The 20,213-nt window shown below is 33.9% G+C and overlaps 1 pseudogene; it reads left to right on the top strand.

Annotated features, from left to right (window-relative positions):
• Positions 1-70: 70 nt before the first annotated feature.
• On the top strand, positions 71-1,213 carry LOC107006279 (annotated as a pseudogene).
• Positions 1,214-20,213: the final 19,000 nt, after the last annotated feature.

The following is a 20,213-nucleotide window of genomic DNA, read 5'->3' as shown; positions in this document are numbered from 1 at the left end:
TATATATATATATACTCTCTCTTCCTTCTGTTATTTCTTTCAAATAAATCATCCTCGATCATACTCCGCTATGTCGGTGATGATTGTGACAAGTTTGTGGTACATCGTAAAGGATTTGTTCACCGGTCGATGCCCTTTAACGTGCAAAAGCTTTCTGAAGTTATGCAAGATAAAGTATTACCATAATTGCCTCTTTCAAACTGTTCGAAAGGATTTCACAACGCAGACGGGAGATCCAACCGGAACAGGGTTGGGAGGGGATTCAATATACAAATTTTTTATACAATGATCAGGCTCATTTTATTGGTGATGAGATTCATTCTGACTTGAAGCATTCAAAGAGGGGAACTGTAGCGATGGCTAGCGCTAGTACTGGAGAGAAGAATCTAAATTCTTCTCAGTTTTATATAAAGTTATGTAATGATCTCGACTCCCTTGATGGGGAGCACACTGTTTTTGGAGAGATTACAGAAGGATTTGACACATTGAATAGGATAAACTAAGCTTATATAGATGACAAGGGAAAGCCTTATCAAAATGTCCGAATCAAACACTTACATATTGTATGATCCTTTCAATGATCCTTTCCAGTTAGCTGACTTGATTCCAGATGCTTCACCTGAAAGAAAGCCGAAAGATGAGATTGATGATGTTCGACTAGAGGATGATTGGATACCAGAGGATGAGGAATTAGGTGTTCATGAAGAGAAGGAAGCACACTTTAGAGAAGTATTTTTTGAAAGTGTAGGAGACAATCCTGATGCTGAGATGAAACCCCTAACAATGTGCTCTTTGTTTGTAATTTAAATCCGTCAACTGAAGAGGAAGCATGATATATAATATTCTCATGATTTGGAACTATGACATATGCTGAAATTATCAGAGATCACAAGAATGGGAATAGTCACTTGAGGACAAGGAGTCCTGTGAGCAAAAATATTTTAAGATGGATAATACTAAAATTGATGATTAAAGGATACGAGTTGATTTCAGTCAAAGTGTAGCAAAGTTATGGTCCCAATATCGACCTAGAAACCAAAGAAGCAGTGGCTGTTTCAATAATGGATCTGTTGATGCCATGAAACAGCAGGAAGAAGACAAGAAGCACCATGGTGGAGATGGTAACTCTAAGTACTCAAAATTTATGAGAACAATAAAAGAGACAAGACAGCACAAACGGAGAAAACACCGCCAAATAACAAAGCCATGTTAAGCGGGTCAAATAGATTCAGTTATGCTTATTATGTCATTCACACTTTTATCCATGTATAACAATGTGTCTATGTAGTGAAATTGACTTGTTTTATCTAAATGGTCACATCTTATTGCATAAGATTTGGATTGGCATGCCCTTAAACTATCTTAAAAACAATATGGTGTTGGTAGATGAATGTACTATTTGAACCTAAATCTTGAAAATTTAAGTGACTTTTATTGTGCTCTCGATTTGAATCTCTAATTTGCACTTTGCACTTTATATAACACATTGATGTCATCAATGTGTTATGTATTTCAGTAATGCTTGTTCTATTTTATCATGCTTGATTGCATCCGTTCTTTACTGGTTTATAAATGTCAAACGGTCGTCAACCATAGAGATGTGAATTTGGTGATATATTTAAATGGTTTTGAGAGTAGTAATGATATAAATAATGAAACCTTCATGGTGATTGGTGTCTTCTGACTCTTCTACATGTAAATGCTACATAAATCTCTTTATGAATATTGTACTGAGCCAATTCAGTGAACTCCGGCGACTAGTGGATCGAGACATCAAAAGTTGAGAAAACTATTCTCTATTAAAATTCTTAAACTTATAATGCTCTTTCATCTATCAAATAACCCTTCACATCCAAATATATTCCAATTAAATTTTATTTTTGGAAAGTTTTATTGATCTGATGGTGATGAGTTCACAAATTGGAATCATTTAGGGCTTTATTTTAATGTAAATAATGTCCTCAATTGCTCATTTTATCTCAATATCTGATGAAAACTCTTAAGTTTTGGGTATTTGGAGTTTTAGTGTAAGCATGGACACTTAGGCGCAAAACAGGAACAAAAAGGTTGAAAACCAGCTGAAGTTGAAGCCTGAGCATCGCCAAACACTCCTGGCGATCTGCCGAATAGAGACACTTCGCCCTTTGTTCCAGCAAGCGAAGCCTGAAGGAAGTGGATTCAAAAGGCGATGAAAAAGATTGGTGGTGCTTCGCCAATAGTTCCGTGAAGAAGAATTATTCCTCCCAATGATCCAGACACATATACGCTGATATCAAAGCACAACTGGCGATGAACAAGAACAAGGGCTAATTGCCGAACTTCTTGGCGATTCACGACTAAATTTGTCAAACAAAATTCGCCAACACTAAATTTGAAAACTATAAATACTAGCATTAGTTATTATTTTTAAGGGTGCGTACATAATTGTCAATTTGCACTTTTAGAATTTAGGTTTTTGATATTTTCTCTCATGTTTGGAGGCGATTTTATGGGAGACTTGAAGAAAGAAGTTCTTCTTCCTCAAATCGGAAGCGAATCTTCTCCATTCTTCTTCCTTTTCTCATATTATGGTTTAATTTCTTATAACTATTTGATTTCTTTATCATTTTTAGGTGTGCTTGATTATTGGTTGATGTATGGTCAAAAATCCCCATTCTTGGGGTGTGATTTAGAAAATATGTGTTGATATTATTGTTGGGTCTTGCTTACTGATAGGATTATACGCATTTTAATGGTGATTTCACCCAGTGGTTGTGGTTTAATTCAATAGATTTATAGTTTCAAAAACAAAATCACCCATATGTTTTTGGCTTGCTCGAGAAAGAGGTCGCGAAAACAAGACCGCTATATTAATGTCCTAAGGAGTGGGGCGATATGAGGCTCAGCCCGAGAAGGTAAGCCCTAGTCCTATATCAAAGAACACTTCATCAAAGAGAGGGTGAGTATAAGGCGTAGTCTGGTCTTCATTAGACGAGTGGATGTCCGAGAGGAACCCATTTGATATGGGGTAAATTGCTCAAAAGGGAGTTACTTTCACTTAAAGCTTAGCCTAGTTACCGTCATTTTTCAAATTTTCCTATCGAAAGCATGTAGCCATTGATATATGTCAACATATATTGCGATCACACCCCAAGAACTTCTCCTCATACTTGAGTCCCCTTTGTTATTTTTGTTATCTTTACTACTTGTGATAACCCCCCCCCCCTTTTTTTTTATATTTGACACTTCGGTGTCACCAATTGAATTTACCTTGTTTTTATTTGATAATTTCTTAAAATACTACTAATTAGAACAAAATTCTAGTTTAGCTACAATTTTCACTACTGCTCCCATGGGGCACGACCCAAACCTTGGTTGGGTTACTATACTCACTTCGATTCGTAGACACTGATAGTGTATGCTAGTGTCATTGATCATGTGAAAATGTAGTTATTTTAGAGTAAGTTTTGCTGACTTAGTTTTAGTTTTGTTTTTTCTTATTTGAAATATAAAGAAGGAAAACGAAAAAAGGATGAGCACTATGGATGTCACACATATCATCCTCTCCTGAAGTTATTGAACCTCAGGGACACTTTACTGATGTTCAAACAGGCAGGGGAGAAGACAATTCCGAAATTGTGGCTGAGGTTCAAAGAAATATTGCAGACATGCCCATCTCATGGAATGCCTGATAAGGCATTGCTGGATTGTTTCTATCGAGGTCTCAAACCCAAAAATAGAAGAATAGATGAGCACCTTTGTGAAGGGGGAATGTTGAACCAACCCTACACTGTTGTTGTTACACTACTTGATAAAATGGTCAAAACAAACAAAGAAGCCCGAAAGAAATACGAATGGGATAAACTGGTGGCGCAAGTAGATGTTTTATCCAAACGGATGATGGGATTAGAAGAGCAAGCTAGAGAGAAGTAAACAAACTTCTCCCTTCGAGGAGGCAAAAAGAGAAAAAAGCAAGAGAGTGTGCAAAATGACTATAAACCTTGACTTATCTAACAAAAACTTGATGAGATTTGAAGTCGAGATTCTAATTTTAAGTTGAGTATATAATCTTGAGTATCTTATCCTTAAGTACTTCAGAGTTGAGTAAGTTAGTAGTTTTGAGTATCCTTGAGTGAGTTGAGTATGTTTGAAAAGAGGTAAGTATGTTTCCATTTTTATCAATTTCAAGCTTACGTATGTTTTAGAATTACCCTTACATGCTCGTACATCCTACGTACTGAGCCATTTGGCGAGCATCTTCTCATGATGCAGACACAGGTATTCAGGATCATCAACAGGAGCTTTATTGATACATCTGAGATTTCGAGTTGGCTATGATAAGCCTCCTTGCTATTGGAGGATTTCATTTACCTTCATTTATATAAGTTGTTAGGGTGACGTGGATATTTTCTACATTTCCATCATTGTCATTTAAAGTATTCATAGATAGTTAGTATAGTTAAGGATTCTGTATTAATAATATATTTCTGTAAATGTTTTAAAGACTTAAGTTGCCTATTTTATGGGGAATGGAATGTATTATATTATTCTTAGTTTTCTTTTGAGTTAAAGTTTTGTATTTCAATTTCATGAATTTTATTCTATTTTAAACTTTTGCATGCTTAAGTTAGTCTTCCGCTTGTAGTCACCCAGGATGAGGGTTTGCTTTGGAACCAACAATGGTTCTTGAGTGGCGTACACGTCCAGGGTGTAGACTCCTATTGTGAAAAAGTTGGTATCAGAGCACAGAGTTTAAGTGTCCTAGTGTGTCTATGAAGTCGTGTCAAGTAGGATCTTGTTTATGGTTGTGAGGGCCCCACTTATATAAACGGGGTACTACAAACATTAAAGAAAAGTTTTCCCTTATTTCATACTCTTAATCGTGCAATAGGGCTAAGTCATACAGATGTACTCTAACTCGTGCGTTCTAAGATTCATTTGACTATCCATCATACTAGAGGTGGTGGAAAAGTAAGGTGTAAAGATCCTCATGGATGCATTCATATAAATCGTGCATTTGAGTTAAAAGGGAGTTGTACTCTCTTGTCTAAGCCCTGTTTCAGCTGAGATCCTTATGAGGAAGTATGTCTAGAGCTTGGGTAGTAATTTCATCCCAAAGTAATAGTATGGATGACTAGATCATGAGCAGCTGTGAAAGAGCCAGAGTTAGAGGGAAGTATGTAGAGTTTTAGTAATAAGTAAGGGAGATGATGTTTTGGCAAGCTATTTTATCATAGTCATGCATCTAGTAAGATAATAATGAAGAATTTTCCCTTATGGGTATAATAAGAAGTGAAAAGTTGTTAAGAACGCATGATAGGAGGTAGAATAAGTGTTGCAAGTCAATATGAGTTAGAGTATACCTTAACTAGAAATGGGTTATGATGATGGGTCATTGTGTTAGTAATGACTAGAGGTGGCAAATGGGCGGGTTAGGTCAAATGTGGGCGGGTTTAAAATGGGTAAACATAAAATGGGTAATCATTCAACTCGTTCATATTTGGTATGGGTAAAAATGGGTTGGGTAATAAACGGGTCAGGTAAAATACTAGTTTACCCATATTTTCATGAATAAATAGTACTTTACATAAGAATTCAATATAGAGAAGATATTTTAGTCTTTTTTAGATGAAAATGTTAAACATGCTTCATCTAGTTTAATTGTATCATAAAAAATAAAAAAATCTTATAACTTTTCAATATAAAATAAGTTTATGTAATAACAAAATGAAATATTTTTAATTTAAAAGTAAATGTGTATTTGAATTTTAGGACTAAAACATGCTTAATGCACTCTAAGCAATGCCAATAGTAATACATGATTTGCGTATTTTACACTAGTATTGATTATCCAATATAAAATTAAATAAAAAAATAAAATGTAATTATAATTAACAAAACAAATGTACATTTAAATTATATATTTTTGGAGGGTCAAAGACTTCACCTTTTCAATTAGAGAGAAGAGTAGTTAGTTTCGTAGAATAACATAAAAAGGAAGAGAAGATACATTAATTTTAGTGATATCATAAATTTTGAGTGAATAAAAGTTAGAAGTGTAACTCAGTTGGTTAATTCATACTTTACCCATATTTTACCCATAGTTTACCCATACTTTTATGAGTGAAATAGTGTGTCAACCCATATTTTACCTATGTGAAAAATCACTCACCCAATCCATTAAAATGTGGGCAGTTTGGGCGGGTCACCAAAATATGGGCTCATTTTGCCGGCACTTGTAATGACCAAGTATAAGTGGTGAATATATAGAAGGGGCAACAGTATTAATGAAGTGATAGATTTAATCTAGGATTATAAAATTTTAAAGGAGAACCTCGTGACATTCAGAGGATGATAGAGTTATTTGAGACATAATGTTGGGTAGGTGAGTAATAGTAATTAAGTTGTGAAGTTGAATGTGATGGCACTTCGAGTATACAAATGGAGAGGTAAGGATTGACGAATTTTCATGATGTCCTAGTAGACCAGTGTTTCTAAATGGCCATAGTAATTTTAAGGTCTAAGTATAGTAAGCAAGCAATCATATTGATATTCAGGTTTAGTAATAAACATAAGGCTTTAATTTGAGATAAGTGTCATGATCAAAAGAATGACAACATGAGGATGATGACGTTAGTCTTGAGATTGGATATGGTAGACTTGACATAGAATAGGTGAGGAATTAAAATAGTTATTGCAATGAATGCGAGTAGTAGAGACCCTAACTTTTATATAAGGGCAGTGAAGTGTGGCTACGTCACTAGAGTAAAATGAGCATTAAGAGAATGTGCACCAGTTAGAGATATAGAATAGGTCCATGCAAGTCAAGTGTTGAGAACAATATATTAAAGAGTTCCAAAGTGATTGGGAGGATAAGATTTTACTATGAGAAATAGTTAAGTGAGAGCCCTTAGTTGGTTCCTAAGGATTTAGCTAGTAGGATTCCATGAAATTGTTGAGAGTGTTAAGCTTGAATATGGTGGTAAGGAGTAATAGTCTTGGGATGAGATTTCCTATAGAGAGGTATAGAATACGAACTTACGGATTTGATTTAAGCTTGAATATAGTAAGAGTAGACCATCAGACTCAGACCTTAGTAAGAGTAACCCCGCTCTATACCCAACTCAGTCGTCATTCGAGGACGAATGATCCCAAGGGTAAGATATTGTAACACCCTAGAAAGTTTTTCGAACCAAGACTCAAACCATTCTTTGTAGTGAGTGAGACTTTTTTCAAGGAATTCAGAACTTTTTGAGTGTTAAGGTCACTAGATGTAGAATCTTAAGTTCCAATAGAAACCAAAGAGAAAATCATTCAAGCTATTCCTAAGTTTTCTTATGTTTTAGGTCAACTTCATAAATTTTAGTACAGAATGAGTTAGGAGATTCATAGGATATTACATTAAAGCCTTCGAGTTCTCTTTTCAACGCCGCCGAGATTTCTCAATTCCGAGCTCTAAGTAAACATTTATGATGGATTTACTAACGTCGCACAAACCTGGAAGCAGTCCGCGATGGCTCCGTGATGCAGAGCCAATACGGACCTCACGCCCACTCAAAAATAATTCAAACTCCCAGCTCGTTTTGTTTATTTCTCTAGGGGTATTTTAGTCCTAAAAACCCATCATAGGTCATCTAAATTTCCCTAAACGTATAGAAATCAGTTTTCAAAAATCAAAACCTAGCATTCCCTCCAAAGATTCCACGCTAAAAAAAATTAAGAAATACTACATCTATCTTCCTATATTTTTCTTTAAGTTCTTCAAGAAGATGGTTCTTTCAGGTATGTAAGCTTCCATATTGTTGGGCTTGTTCACCCACACGCCAACCATGTTAATTCCAGCTTTAAATTTGTTCCAAAAATTTAAGCTTTGATGTTCTTATTACGCATTCAACAATTTTCTTTCGTTCTTGAATTAGGCTGAGATAGAGTAGTTATTGAGGTTAATGTGTCGATTTATAGAGTGGTTAGAGTAAGATTCTAGTGAACATGTATTGGGCATCTAAATCTAAATAGGGATTGAGAAAGAGAAATGAATTCAGGAGTCTTCTACAAATCCCAAAATTAACTCCTTCAATGGGTCCTAATCTTGTGCCCCTGAAATGGGTATAATTCAAGGTCGGAAAAACCCAACAAGCAATCATGCAATAAAATGATATAAAAACCACCATCAAAAGGGCTTGGGTAGTCCTTCTAAAAGGAAATCACGTGTGAAACAAGCTTTCCATGCCTATCTCATAATCCAGTACAAACCATAATAAATCCTGACAATAATAACAAAATTAACCAACACAAAGCTCCACAACTCCAATAATAGGAAATTGAAATGTGTAACTAAGTTGAAATTATGGTTGTTCTTTGTTACAGAGACTAGTCAAATTACCTTCGATATCGTAGAAGGACAAGCCTCCAAAGTATCCCAAACATGGTGTCTAACACACGAATGTGAAAGGTAAGTTTTTTCCCTACGCAATCATGGCACAAGCATATCAATCACAACATATGTGGCCTGAGGTGTGTAAATATGACGTGTAAATAGAGGTTGCATTAGCTTCTGCAGATCAGTTGATTCTCCATAGTTCAAAATCCCCCGTGGCGTACTCAAGATTCTATCAGGAACCCGTACACACAAACAAACTATGCTACCCCGCGAGACTTTGTTTTTTAATTAAAACTTAAGTGAAATGTCAAAACTTTTAATCTAGGTATTCTCGATGAAAAGTGGGTCTCACACAAAAACTCCATTTTAAGCTATTGCCACAAGGTTGCTCAAAATGACCTTGGAAGTCTGAAGAATTCTACCTCGAGAAAACACAATGGAACTATAGATAGTCAATTAAAATCCAATCCATGAAATAATTCGATCTATGGACAGCGTTGTTGGGGTAAAGATCCACACTAAAGGTCCTTCTAGGTTAAACTCGGTGTTCCAGAGCTAACAGAATCATCAAACTTGCATTCTGGGGCCGTCTACCTAAAGTTTTAACTAAAGTCAACCATTAAATTTTAAAAAAACTCATAAATATAGTAACTTGCATAAAACCAAATGAAATGATAAGGTGACCGATTTGTCAGTATCTACAAGTCATAAGTGACCCGGGGTTGCTATAAGAATTTTTTGAATGCCAACATGAATGCAATAAGAGAAAATGATCCGAAAGATCATTACATGTTTAACATTAAAAACAACTTGGTTAATGAGTAAAAATCATAACCTAGTGTGAGTGTGATTTTTGGGAAAACATCACCAAACTTCAAAGAACAATTTCAAATTACAACTATACAATATATTGCCCCCAACTCAATAGTTTACTCTTTGTATGCCTCTTCAAAGAATATAAACTCTTAACAATAGAAAATTTAAAGTAATAATTACACCACAACTACCACTTAATTAAGAATAAGGCCAGTAAAGTAAGTAACGACTTCAATTTCAACTTACAAACTCAAAAGTAGACCAAAAAAACCTATTCCATTTAGTTCATCACTTTTAACCCTATATTCAATGAACAACTCCTTAACTTGATGACTATAGTTTGGTAGCGAACTATGTTATGATGGATGCAATACCTGCTTTAATTGTGTCTAGTAATAATCCCTTTATCCAGATAATCAATAGGAAAATAATTAGGTTGTTGCTCCACAACATAGAATTATTAAGTATGAGAATACTATATTAATGGGATAATGTTTCCTTAATAGATGTCTCTTCATAAGGTTCTTTCCTTGTCGTGTATGCTTAATTGTCTCAAGAGATGCGCTACTTGACTATAGAGGTTCTACCCCAATTTATGTCTGAGTTAAAAAAATTCATATTTATTAGATCGACTTTTTAACACATGTGATTTATGGGGATAACTTTTATAAAGTATGAAGTATAATTATTTAATCAAGCTATATAGAAATATATCAAGTTGTTATAAATATATGTATTCTTTAAAACTATTTCTCCCTATGTTAACGAGATGAAGTTTATTTTATAAGTTAACAAGAATATTTTATGCCTTCTTACATTTTGTAATCATATAAGAAATCCTAGGTGGTAGGGGCATACATGATTGGGTTATCAAACCAAACCATTTGTATAAAAATTTTAAATTTATAAACCAAATCAAAATAATAAAATTTAGATTTTTTCAGATGTTTCAACCTCGTGTTGGTTCGGCATTTTCAAATACCAAACAAAACTATTGTGTCCAATTTTTAAATTATTAATCAAACCAAATAATAAACCTCAAATTTTTTAAGATTTTTGGACTTTTTCGGTAAAGTTTGCATACAAACTGATAATCAACTTGTGATTCAAAAATTTCTTTAGTCCAACCAAAATACAATTATCTATGTTGTTTCTTTAAAAATAAAATATCATATGAGTATTGATGACACAAAAATATTCAATTATAAATAATAATGAAATCATCATATAAAATAAATGTTGTAAAGTCAGAATGAAAATGATCATAATTTAAAAGTACTAAATCATGCTAAAATAAGTTTAGTAAGTATTGTTATTCAACCTGTATTATAAGGTTAGCCTAAAAAGACAGAAACGGAATAAGATGAAACAGAAAGTAAATAGAATACAAGAAGTAATCCGAGTGCACAGAAACTACTGTGGTCCTTAAAAAATTTAATCCCCTCACTGTACCCGAGGTTATGGATTAATTTCTCCCAAGATAAAACAGATTAATCCTGTTAAAGAAATAGTGGTACCTCAAATTTCCTTAACTTCAGCGAACTTCAGAACAACAACAAGTCACACAGACTCAATCAATCGACACTTTGATTTGTTTGAGAGAAAAAAAATTTATGTAGAGCAGGAAAAAATTCAGTGTTTGAAAAAAACGAAATTGACTTCCTTTTATAGCCATTTTCAGCAAGAAACGTGTCTGTTCTAAAAAATCTGTTCATACTCGTTTTATCCAGAAAGTTGTGTCTTTTGGAAAAATAACAAACAAATCAGAAGCCGAAGCCGAGCGAGCAACGACGACGACGGCGCGAGGGGGCATGTTCTTCTTAGCTCTTTAAGAAGTAATGGAAGTGTTTCCTTATATAAGGACAACAATTTCTCTTTCTTTTGCCGATATGGGAGAAATGACTTTTCATTTGCACTTTGCAAATGACTTTTCATTTTCCCTCCAAAATAGTTCTCTCACTTTTCATATTCTCTCTTTTATTTTCTCATTCACACTTGCTAAACCCAACAAGTATTAGTTACATTACTAAATATTTAAGGAAAACTAAAATTAGATTATGTATTATAATTATCTAAACCAATATAAAACCAAAGAAGAAATATTCAAACATTCTTAGTGTTGAATTGATTTTCTTTTTGCATTAGTAATAATTTGATTTTGATTTAAGTTTTATTGTAATTATCAATATTTATGAAGTATAATCTTTATTGGACCATTCCGAATTCTACGTTTTGAACTTGAAATAATACATTAAAAGATAAAACTTGAAATACTATAAGAATTATTTTAAACTTATATCAAAGTAAATATTTTTATGTATATATTTTTTTCAAAATAACATATATAATGTCGGGTTGGTTTGATCTCGGATTCATTTTTTTTAATTAAAACCGAAGCAACCCAAATATAGTCGGTGTTTTTTTCCAATACCGAACCAAATATAGTTCGTTCGATTTTGTACACTCCTACTAGGTGGTATGGACTCCTATTTTCTAATAATTTTTTTAGGAGGTGTATGAAGTTTTCTCACATGATTTCTAGAAAGATCACAACCATTTATTACGACCTACTCTGCAAGTTTTTTTTCTTAAAATGTCATAAAGTTGTAATTGCTATCATAGACTTTTTTTAAATGATCTAAAGTAGTAGTATTAATTAATTCTCTTCATTTTGGCAGAATACAGATAAGAGAAAATTTACTAGAGCATTTTCCAATGAGAGTTTTTTCATCTATAAATTATCAGGTTTGGTTTGATTGGGTTGTCAAGTTGAGCTCTTGAGAATAACGTTCTCCTAGCGTTACCATTTGGTTTGTTCTTCCTCATTTGATGCCCTTTTACCCTTTTGTAGCCTAAACTTTACTTGATTTTTGATTGAATTAATTCTTTGTATAGATGTAAATGAAATTGCGCTAACCCAAAAAGTCACAAGAAATGATTCATCTCTCTTATTTATCTGTCAAAATCGAAATGGTACAAGTGGGATAAGAAAAAACGTAATTGAGGTTTGTCTTAAGATATTGCAAGATATTGTGAAGGAAACCTTGAATAAATAGACGACTTATCATTTAATAGAAGTTCTGAACAAACTTCGACGCAAAGAAATATGTCGATGGGGCCACCTCTTGATGAGGCATATTTAATCAGAAGAATTTCTCAGTTGGGGCTTGAAGATGATATGAAGGGACCTAACGTATCGTATGAAGAACTAACAATGTTTGTTACTTTATCCAAGGACTATCCTATTACCGAATTGGAAATCAGGGAATTCATTGCACCTGCTGTTGGAGAATACATTGTATACATTTGTAATGCATGAGGTGAAGTCCCATGAACAAGCTCTTTATGATTGAATTGTGTTTTCTATACAAGGAATTAGAGTTTTTTCTTCAGGATGAGTTCAAAGCTAAATTTAGTATCCTGCAGATCTCTTAAAGATCCTAAACCCTAAAATATCTTTTATTAACTTTTAAAATCAAATCAATAATTATAATTAAATGACGCTTCTCTTTTATCTTAAATTTTGTTACATTTTTTCTTAATCTATCCTTCTATATATATTTAAAAATCTTACATTTTCTGTAGCTTTTTCCTTTTATTTGCATTAAAAATTTTTAATTAAAAGTAAAAACACCTTTAAGGCATTTTCTTTAAGATATCAAAATAAATATTGACTCTTCATTATTTTTCTTCAACTTCCAGACTTTTGCTCTTCTAACTTTCGAATTTGTGGCCTCCAAATCCAATATCACTACATATACTTATAGCTTCTAAAATCATTTCAATTTTAGTAAATTTTAATTTTAAAGCTGTTGATTTTTTTCTATTGGGTTGTATCAGGGATTGTTTCATTTGTAATAAATTAAAATTTATTTGCTTTATTGATTCTTGTAATTTTTCATTATAATTTGTTCTTCTTCCATTGATTACCAGGCTTTCAATAAAGATTCTTTTCGAAGTCGTTTATTTTTTTCATTTGTTATTGACAAAATATGTTTGCTTCACGTATGAAAATTATTTAATTTGCGGTTCAGTTGCATTGATATTCTATATTATATAAAGAATATTTTCTTTTCTATTTTTTGCTTGATAAGATATAAATGATCTTAATTACTATTCTAAAGAAAAATAATGTTACACACACATATATATATATATATATATATATTTGTATGTATCATTATAACTTTTGGTTTTTTTTGGGCATAATTATTGTAAATTTCTATTTTATTTTTGTACCATTTCTTAGTAAGGAATAGATGTCTTAGTTGTAAGCAAAATACTTGGCAGATTTAGATGTTTAAATTTAAATTTTGATACAATTTATATTGTTAAAATTTAAATTTCTAAGTTAATCATCACTACTAGAAAAAAGGCTTATGGCAATAATTCTGAAACTGATGCAATAGATAAGATAATTGTTGCATTAGACCTACGACAACAGTTTAGAGACCGTTTTATCTGATCGCGTTACGATGAGTCTATTGCAACAGTTTTGTGCAACGATTGGAAAAGAGTTGACATAGATATCTCTATTGCAACTCATGTGAACTTGATGTCATAGGACAGTCTACAGAAACAATTTTTTATTCAAATGTAACGGTTTCTAATGTGTTGCAATGAAAATTTATGGAACGATTTTGAAGCTATAGCAACGGTTTAACTTGCATATAACAATGGTTATTTGAACCATTTGTAATAGTTTGGTAGGCTATTGCAACAACCAAATGTCGCATTGCAACGGTTCAATATCCTGAATTATATTAATTTTATTGTAATAATTATTTGTATATATAATAAAAAAAAATATAGTACATATAAATTTATACAACTCTTAACGTAATCTGTTTTTTGTTCAACAAACACAATATCCAAAAAACAATCAGAAGAGCTACAATCAAAGCATCAAATAACTAGCTCCCCCAACAAGCTTGTTCAAATCCTATATGTTAGAATTCTACCCTCCTGAATTCTTCAAAGGAACACGTATTTACTACTTGTTTGTGTTTAACAGTAATTACTTTGAACAGCACTTTGTATTAATTGTAAATTTCAAGTAATACAAAGATTACAACTCTTTAGCTCTTAAGGAATTATAAACTCTAACTCCTTCTAAATAAGACAAAAAACTACTCCCTAGTTTTCTATCTTTTCAATGCTTTTCAAGTACTCTAACTTGTCAAGCAAATCTACTACCTAGATTGTAAACAAACTCTTGAATACAATCGTACAACTTTAACACTCAACTCGCAGCACTCAAAAGACTTTAACAAAACTCTCTCAACCCTCTTGATCGTGTTTTGAAGTTCTCTCTTTGTAAGTGCGCAAGTTTTTCTGATCAAAATAGCTCTCTATTTATAGACCAGAAATTCAGCCAATCCTTGTACAAATCAACTTTGTATTTGTCTTCTACAAATCCTTGTTGACTTCTACTAACTCTTTTTCTTGAAACCTTATTGTACTCAAATTTGTTTTTAATAGTTTTCCTTAACCAAGTAAACTACTATAAACAAAAACGTATATATATAGGTTTCCATATATAACACGTACGCCGCCACTTGCATACCTGCTGCCATATTTCACAGGAACATGTTGCACTACCTGTTCAACTCAATTTTGCCATATTCAAAATCTCAAGATTAACAAATTCCCCCTTTTTGACTATGGCAAATAATCAGCTTGCATTTGAAAAGGTACACAATACATCAATCAACATATAGAGCACACTTTAATATCATCCTACAAATCTGCAGGCTGCTTCCCCCTTTTGCCATTAGCCAAAAATATTGAAAACCAAAGTACATATGCATACTAGAATAGAGCATCAGACAAAATCAGTAGTAACAGCAAGAGTTAGACATCAATCCAAAATACATACAAANCATCCGCATACCCAACTAAATCAAAGTTGCTTCCTTTTGGGTACCATAGTCCTAAATCAGAGGTTCCTTTTAGATATCTGAAGATTCTCTTGACTGCTTGAATATGTGATTCTTTAGGATTAGTTTGAAAGCGAGCACATAATCCTACACTAAACACAATATCAGGTCGACTAGCAGTAAGATACAAGAGTGAGCCAATCATGCCTCTATACAGTTTTTGTTCAACATCAGAACCTGTTCCTTCAAGGTCCAACTTAGTGGCAGGGGCTATAGGAGTATCAATTGGTTTGGCTTCGTCCATTTTAAACCTCTTAAGCAATTCTTTGACATATTTTTGCTGATGAATCCATGTACCTCCAGGTGTTTGTTTTATTTGAAGCCCAAGGAAGTAGTTTAATTCACCCATCATACTCATTTCAAACTCATTGCTCATAAGATTTGCAAATTCTTGTGTGAGACTCTTATTTGTAGCTCCAAATATGATATCATCAACATAGATTTGCACGATCAGGAGACCCTTTTCTTTATTCTTGAAGAAGAGTGTATTGTCAATTTTACCTCTTGAATATCCATGACTTAAAAGGAATTTTGACAATCTATCATACCATGCCCTTGGAGCTTGTTTTAACCCGTAGAGAGCTTTGTCAAGCTTATAGACATGGTCAGGGAAGTCATTATTCTCGAAGCCAGGGGGTTGTTTAACAAAAACTTCTTCTTGTAATAGCCCATTCAAAAAAGCACTTTTGACATCCATCTGGTACAATGTGAACTCCATGTGAGATGCAAACGCTATAAGCAATCTGATAGCTTCTATTCTTGCCATGGGTGCAAAAGTTTCATCATAGTCTATACCTTATTCTTGATTATATCCTTGAACAACCAACCTAGCTTTGTTTCTGATTATGGTACCATGTTCATCTAACTTGTTCCTAAACACCCATTTAGTTCCAATTATAGTTCTGTTTGAGGGCTTAGGTACTAGATGCCATACTTTACTCCTTTCAAATTGATGTAATTCTTCTTCCATGGCTATAATCCAATCTGCATCTTGAAGAGCTTCACTTATTTTCTTTGGTTCTACCATGGATAGGAATGCACTATGCGCGTAGTGATTTTTCATTCTTGATCGAGTGGTAATTCCTGAAGAAAGATCAGTGAGCAGGTTTTCCAATGGGTGTGATCCTTGGTATTTATACTCTTTTAGGGTAGGAGTTGATCTTTCTTGTTCTTCATTAACATCTGGTTGTTTTTCATCTGTATCAACTCCTTCATCAGAATTTACTTGAGTTTCAGTTTCTTCTCTGTTTGTTGTGTCAGAGAAACCAGTTTCTTGGACCTGTTCCTGTTCAGAGACAGCATGTTCATCAGCTGATGTGTTACTGACCAACACATCTTCATTTGACATAGTGCTGCTTTCATCGAAAATAACATGGACACTCTCTTCGACACACATAGTTCTTTTGTTGAGTATCTATAGGCTTTGCTATGTGTAGAATATCCAAGAAAAATTCCATTGTCACTTCTAGCATCAAATTTTCCGAGCAGATTTTTTCCATTGTTATGAATGAAGCACTTGCATCCAAACACTCTAAGATGAGAGATGTTGGGCTTTCTCCCTTTTAATAATTCATACGGAGTTTTTTCTAACAAGGGTCTGGTCATGCAACGATTTATGGTGTAGCAAGCAGTGTTCATTGCTTCTGCCCAGAATTGGTTTGCAATTTTGCTTGCGATCATCATAGTTCTAGCCATTTCTTGAAGAGTTCTGTTCTTTCTCTCTACCACACCGTTTTGCTGAGGGGTTCTGGGGGCAGAGAAGTTATGATCAACCCCATGATAGTCACAATATTGGGCAAACTTTGAATTTTCAAATTCAGTTCCATGATCTGATCTGATTGCCTTTAATTGTTTCCCATATTTTCTTTGAATTTTTCTCATTAGTGAACAAAAAACTTCAAACGCATCATCTTTTGCAGCAAGGAATAGTGTCCAGGTATACCTAGTGTAATCATCCACTAAGACAAACACATATCTTTTTCCCCCTCTACTTTGAACCCTCATTGGTCCACATAAGTCCATATAATTAGTTCTAAGGAACAAGTTGAGCTTACCATCTGTTTGGACTTAAATGATGATTTTATCTGTTTCCCTAGAGTACATGCTTCACAAACCTTATCCTCTTTGAATTTGTTTTTAGGCAGTCCTATAACTAAATCCTTGGTGATAAGTTTGTTTAATTGAACTTGGCTAGCATGACCCAACCGTTTATGCCATAACAAGGGATCTTTTTCCAACACGCTTAAACACACTAGATTTGTGTCAGAGATAGTTGAGGTGTCTACAGTGTAGACATGTTTATCTCTTTTTCCTGTTAACACTAATTTTTGTGTGTTTAGATTGATTACTTCAACACCAGTGGATCGAAAGATTACCTTGTTACCTTTATCACACAACTGAGATATGCTGAGTAAATTGTGTCTAAGTCCTTCCACATAGTATACTTTATCAATTGAATGTTCATCAGTTCTTCCAATCTTCCCACAACCTTTGATTTGACCCTTTTTTCCACCACCAAAAGCAACCATACCTCCTTTTCCTTCTTCTAGTGAGAGAAACAATGTCTTATTCCCTGTCATGTGTCTTGAGCAAGCACTGTCCATGTACCACTGCTGCTTGCTTTCTCTCACTTCTTCCTGAAAAATTAGAGGTTGGATTTAGGAACCCAGATTAGCTTGGGTTCTTTGTTTTGATTAAAAGGGTGAATCAGATTTCTACGAGCCCAGTTGGGCTGACTGTTTTTTCTGGGTATGTACCTGTTCCTCTGAACAGTTCTATAGGTTTTTGTTGGGTTGTCTTCTTCAGTGGCAATTTTGTATTTGGGACAATATTGTTTAGAATGACCAGAGTTACCACAAACAATACAAAACGTAGGATTTCCTTTTATGGGCTGTTCATATCCTATTCCGGTTTTGATGTTCCTATTGTTGTTCCCTAGATGAGTTACTATCATAGAGGATTTTGTCCATTTGTTTGCTCTTTCCAGATCACTTCTTACTCTAGTCAATTCAAGATTTATCCTTTTACAGTTTTCTTTTTCTAGCTTTAAAGTGTTTTTGAGTTTGTCAACCTCAAGCTTTTGGTCAGGCAGCTCACCCTCTTTTCCTTTGCCAAGAACTTTTAATTTTGAATTCTTAGTTCTTAGTTCCAGATTTTGGGTTTCAAGTTGCTTGATTTTATCTTGTAGGTCGAGTTTGTTCTTATTGAGATCAATATGCTCAAACTTTAAGCTAGATAGGGAAGCAAGTAGTTGGCTCTTGGTGTTCACAAGTTCTTGAATTGTGTCTATGGATGTAAGCAATAGGAGTGAAAGCTTTTTCTTTGAGAACTTTGCTAGCTTATCTTTTAGATTGAGAAAGTTTACCTCAGTTTCTTCAGAATCTGATTCAAGTTCAGCGTCTGATTCTTCTATCGCCATCAAGGCAAGGTCTTCAACATCTTCATACATGTCCGAAGAACCTGTTCCCCAGGCTGCATACATTGCTTGTTCCTTTTCTTTGGTTTTCTTTTTGTTGAGGAGTTCCTTCCTTTCTTTTTCAGCTTTTTCCTTTTTCCATTCTAATTCCCACATTGGGCAGTCCTTTATTTGATGGTCTGTCTTACCACACTTAAAACAACCTCCATTTTGTGATCGTTCAGAATTTTTTTCTTTCAAGGGTGGTGATTTTTTGGTAGAGTTTAATCCCCTTTTAAAGAGTTTCTTGAAATTCCTACTTATCAAAGCTAGATCATCGTCATCTATGTCTGATTCATCACTTTCAGTTGCTTTAAGACCAAGAACTTTTTCTTTATTCCCTTCACCTCTTTTGTCTACATTCATCTCATAGGTCTTGAGATTTCCAACTAATTCATCCAAAGACATAGTAGTTAGGTCCTTAGCTTCTCTAATGGCAGTGACTTTGATTTCCCAAGACCTAGGCAAAATCCTAAGTACTTTGTCAACCTGTTCCTCAGTGGTATACACATTGCCTAATGAGATTAGTTCGTTTACCACAGTGGTGAATCTGGTGATCATATCTTGAAGAGATTCTCCGGATTTCATCTTAAAGGCTTCATATTCTGAACACAAACTAGCAATCCTGAATTTTCGGACTTGAGTTGTACCTTCATGAGCGTTTTGTAAAGTATCCCATATTTGTTTAGCAGAGGTACAACTTGAGATACGGTTAAATTCATCAGGTCCTAATCCACACACAAGAATACACTTAGCTTTTGCATTTTTTCCTAGCATCTTATAATCTGCTTCATTATATGTATCTGCGGGTTTAGGTATTTTATTTCCTTCACTATCAGTGGTGGTAGGAATTAGTGGTCCCTTGGTAATTCTTACCCATAATTCGTAGTCTTCAGCTTGAATGAAGTCTTCCATCCTTGCCTTCCACCACGAGTAGTATTGTCCATTAAATAGTGGAGGTCTGTTGATGTGTTGCCCCTTACCGTGTCCGAGTGGAGGTGCAGAACTCATGTTGATCTTATCTTGAGTTGTTAGACTCTCTAAAGATAACCTTGCTCTGATACCACTTGTTAGAATTCTACCCTCCTGAATTCTTCAAAGGAACACGTATTTACTACTTGTTTGTGTTTAACAGTAATTACTTTGAACAGCACTTTGTATTAATTGTAAATTTCAAGTAATACAAAGATTACAACTCTTTAGCTCTTAAGGAATTATAAACTCTAACTCCTTCTAAACAAGACAAAAAACTACTCCCTAGTTTTCTATCTTTTCAATGCTTTTCAAGTACTCTAACTTGTCAAGCAAATCTACTACCTAGATTGTAAACAAACTCTTGAATACAATCGTACAACTTTAACACTCAACTCGCAGCACTCAAAAGACTTTAACAAAACTCTCTCAACCCTCTTGATCGTGTTTTGAAGTTCTCTCTTTGTAAGTGCGCAAGTTTTTCTGATCAAAATAGCTCTCTATTTATAGACCAGAAATTCAGCCAATCCTTGTACAAATCAACTTTGTATTTGTCTTCTACAAATCCTTGTTGACTTCTACTAACTCTTTTTCTTGAAACCTTATTGTACTCAAATTTGTTTTTAATAGTTTTCCTTAACCAAGTAAACTACTATAAACAAAAACGTATATA

Source organism: Solanum pennellii, chromosome 12, assembly GCF_001406875.1.
Source record: "Solanum pennellii chromosome 12, SPENNV200".
Lineage (NCBI taxonomy): Eukaryota > Viridiplantae > Streptophyta > Magnoliopsida > Solanales > Solanaceae > Solanum > Solanum pennellii.
This window is presented reverse-complemented; position numbering and strand designations above follow the sequence as displayed.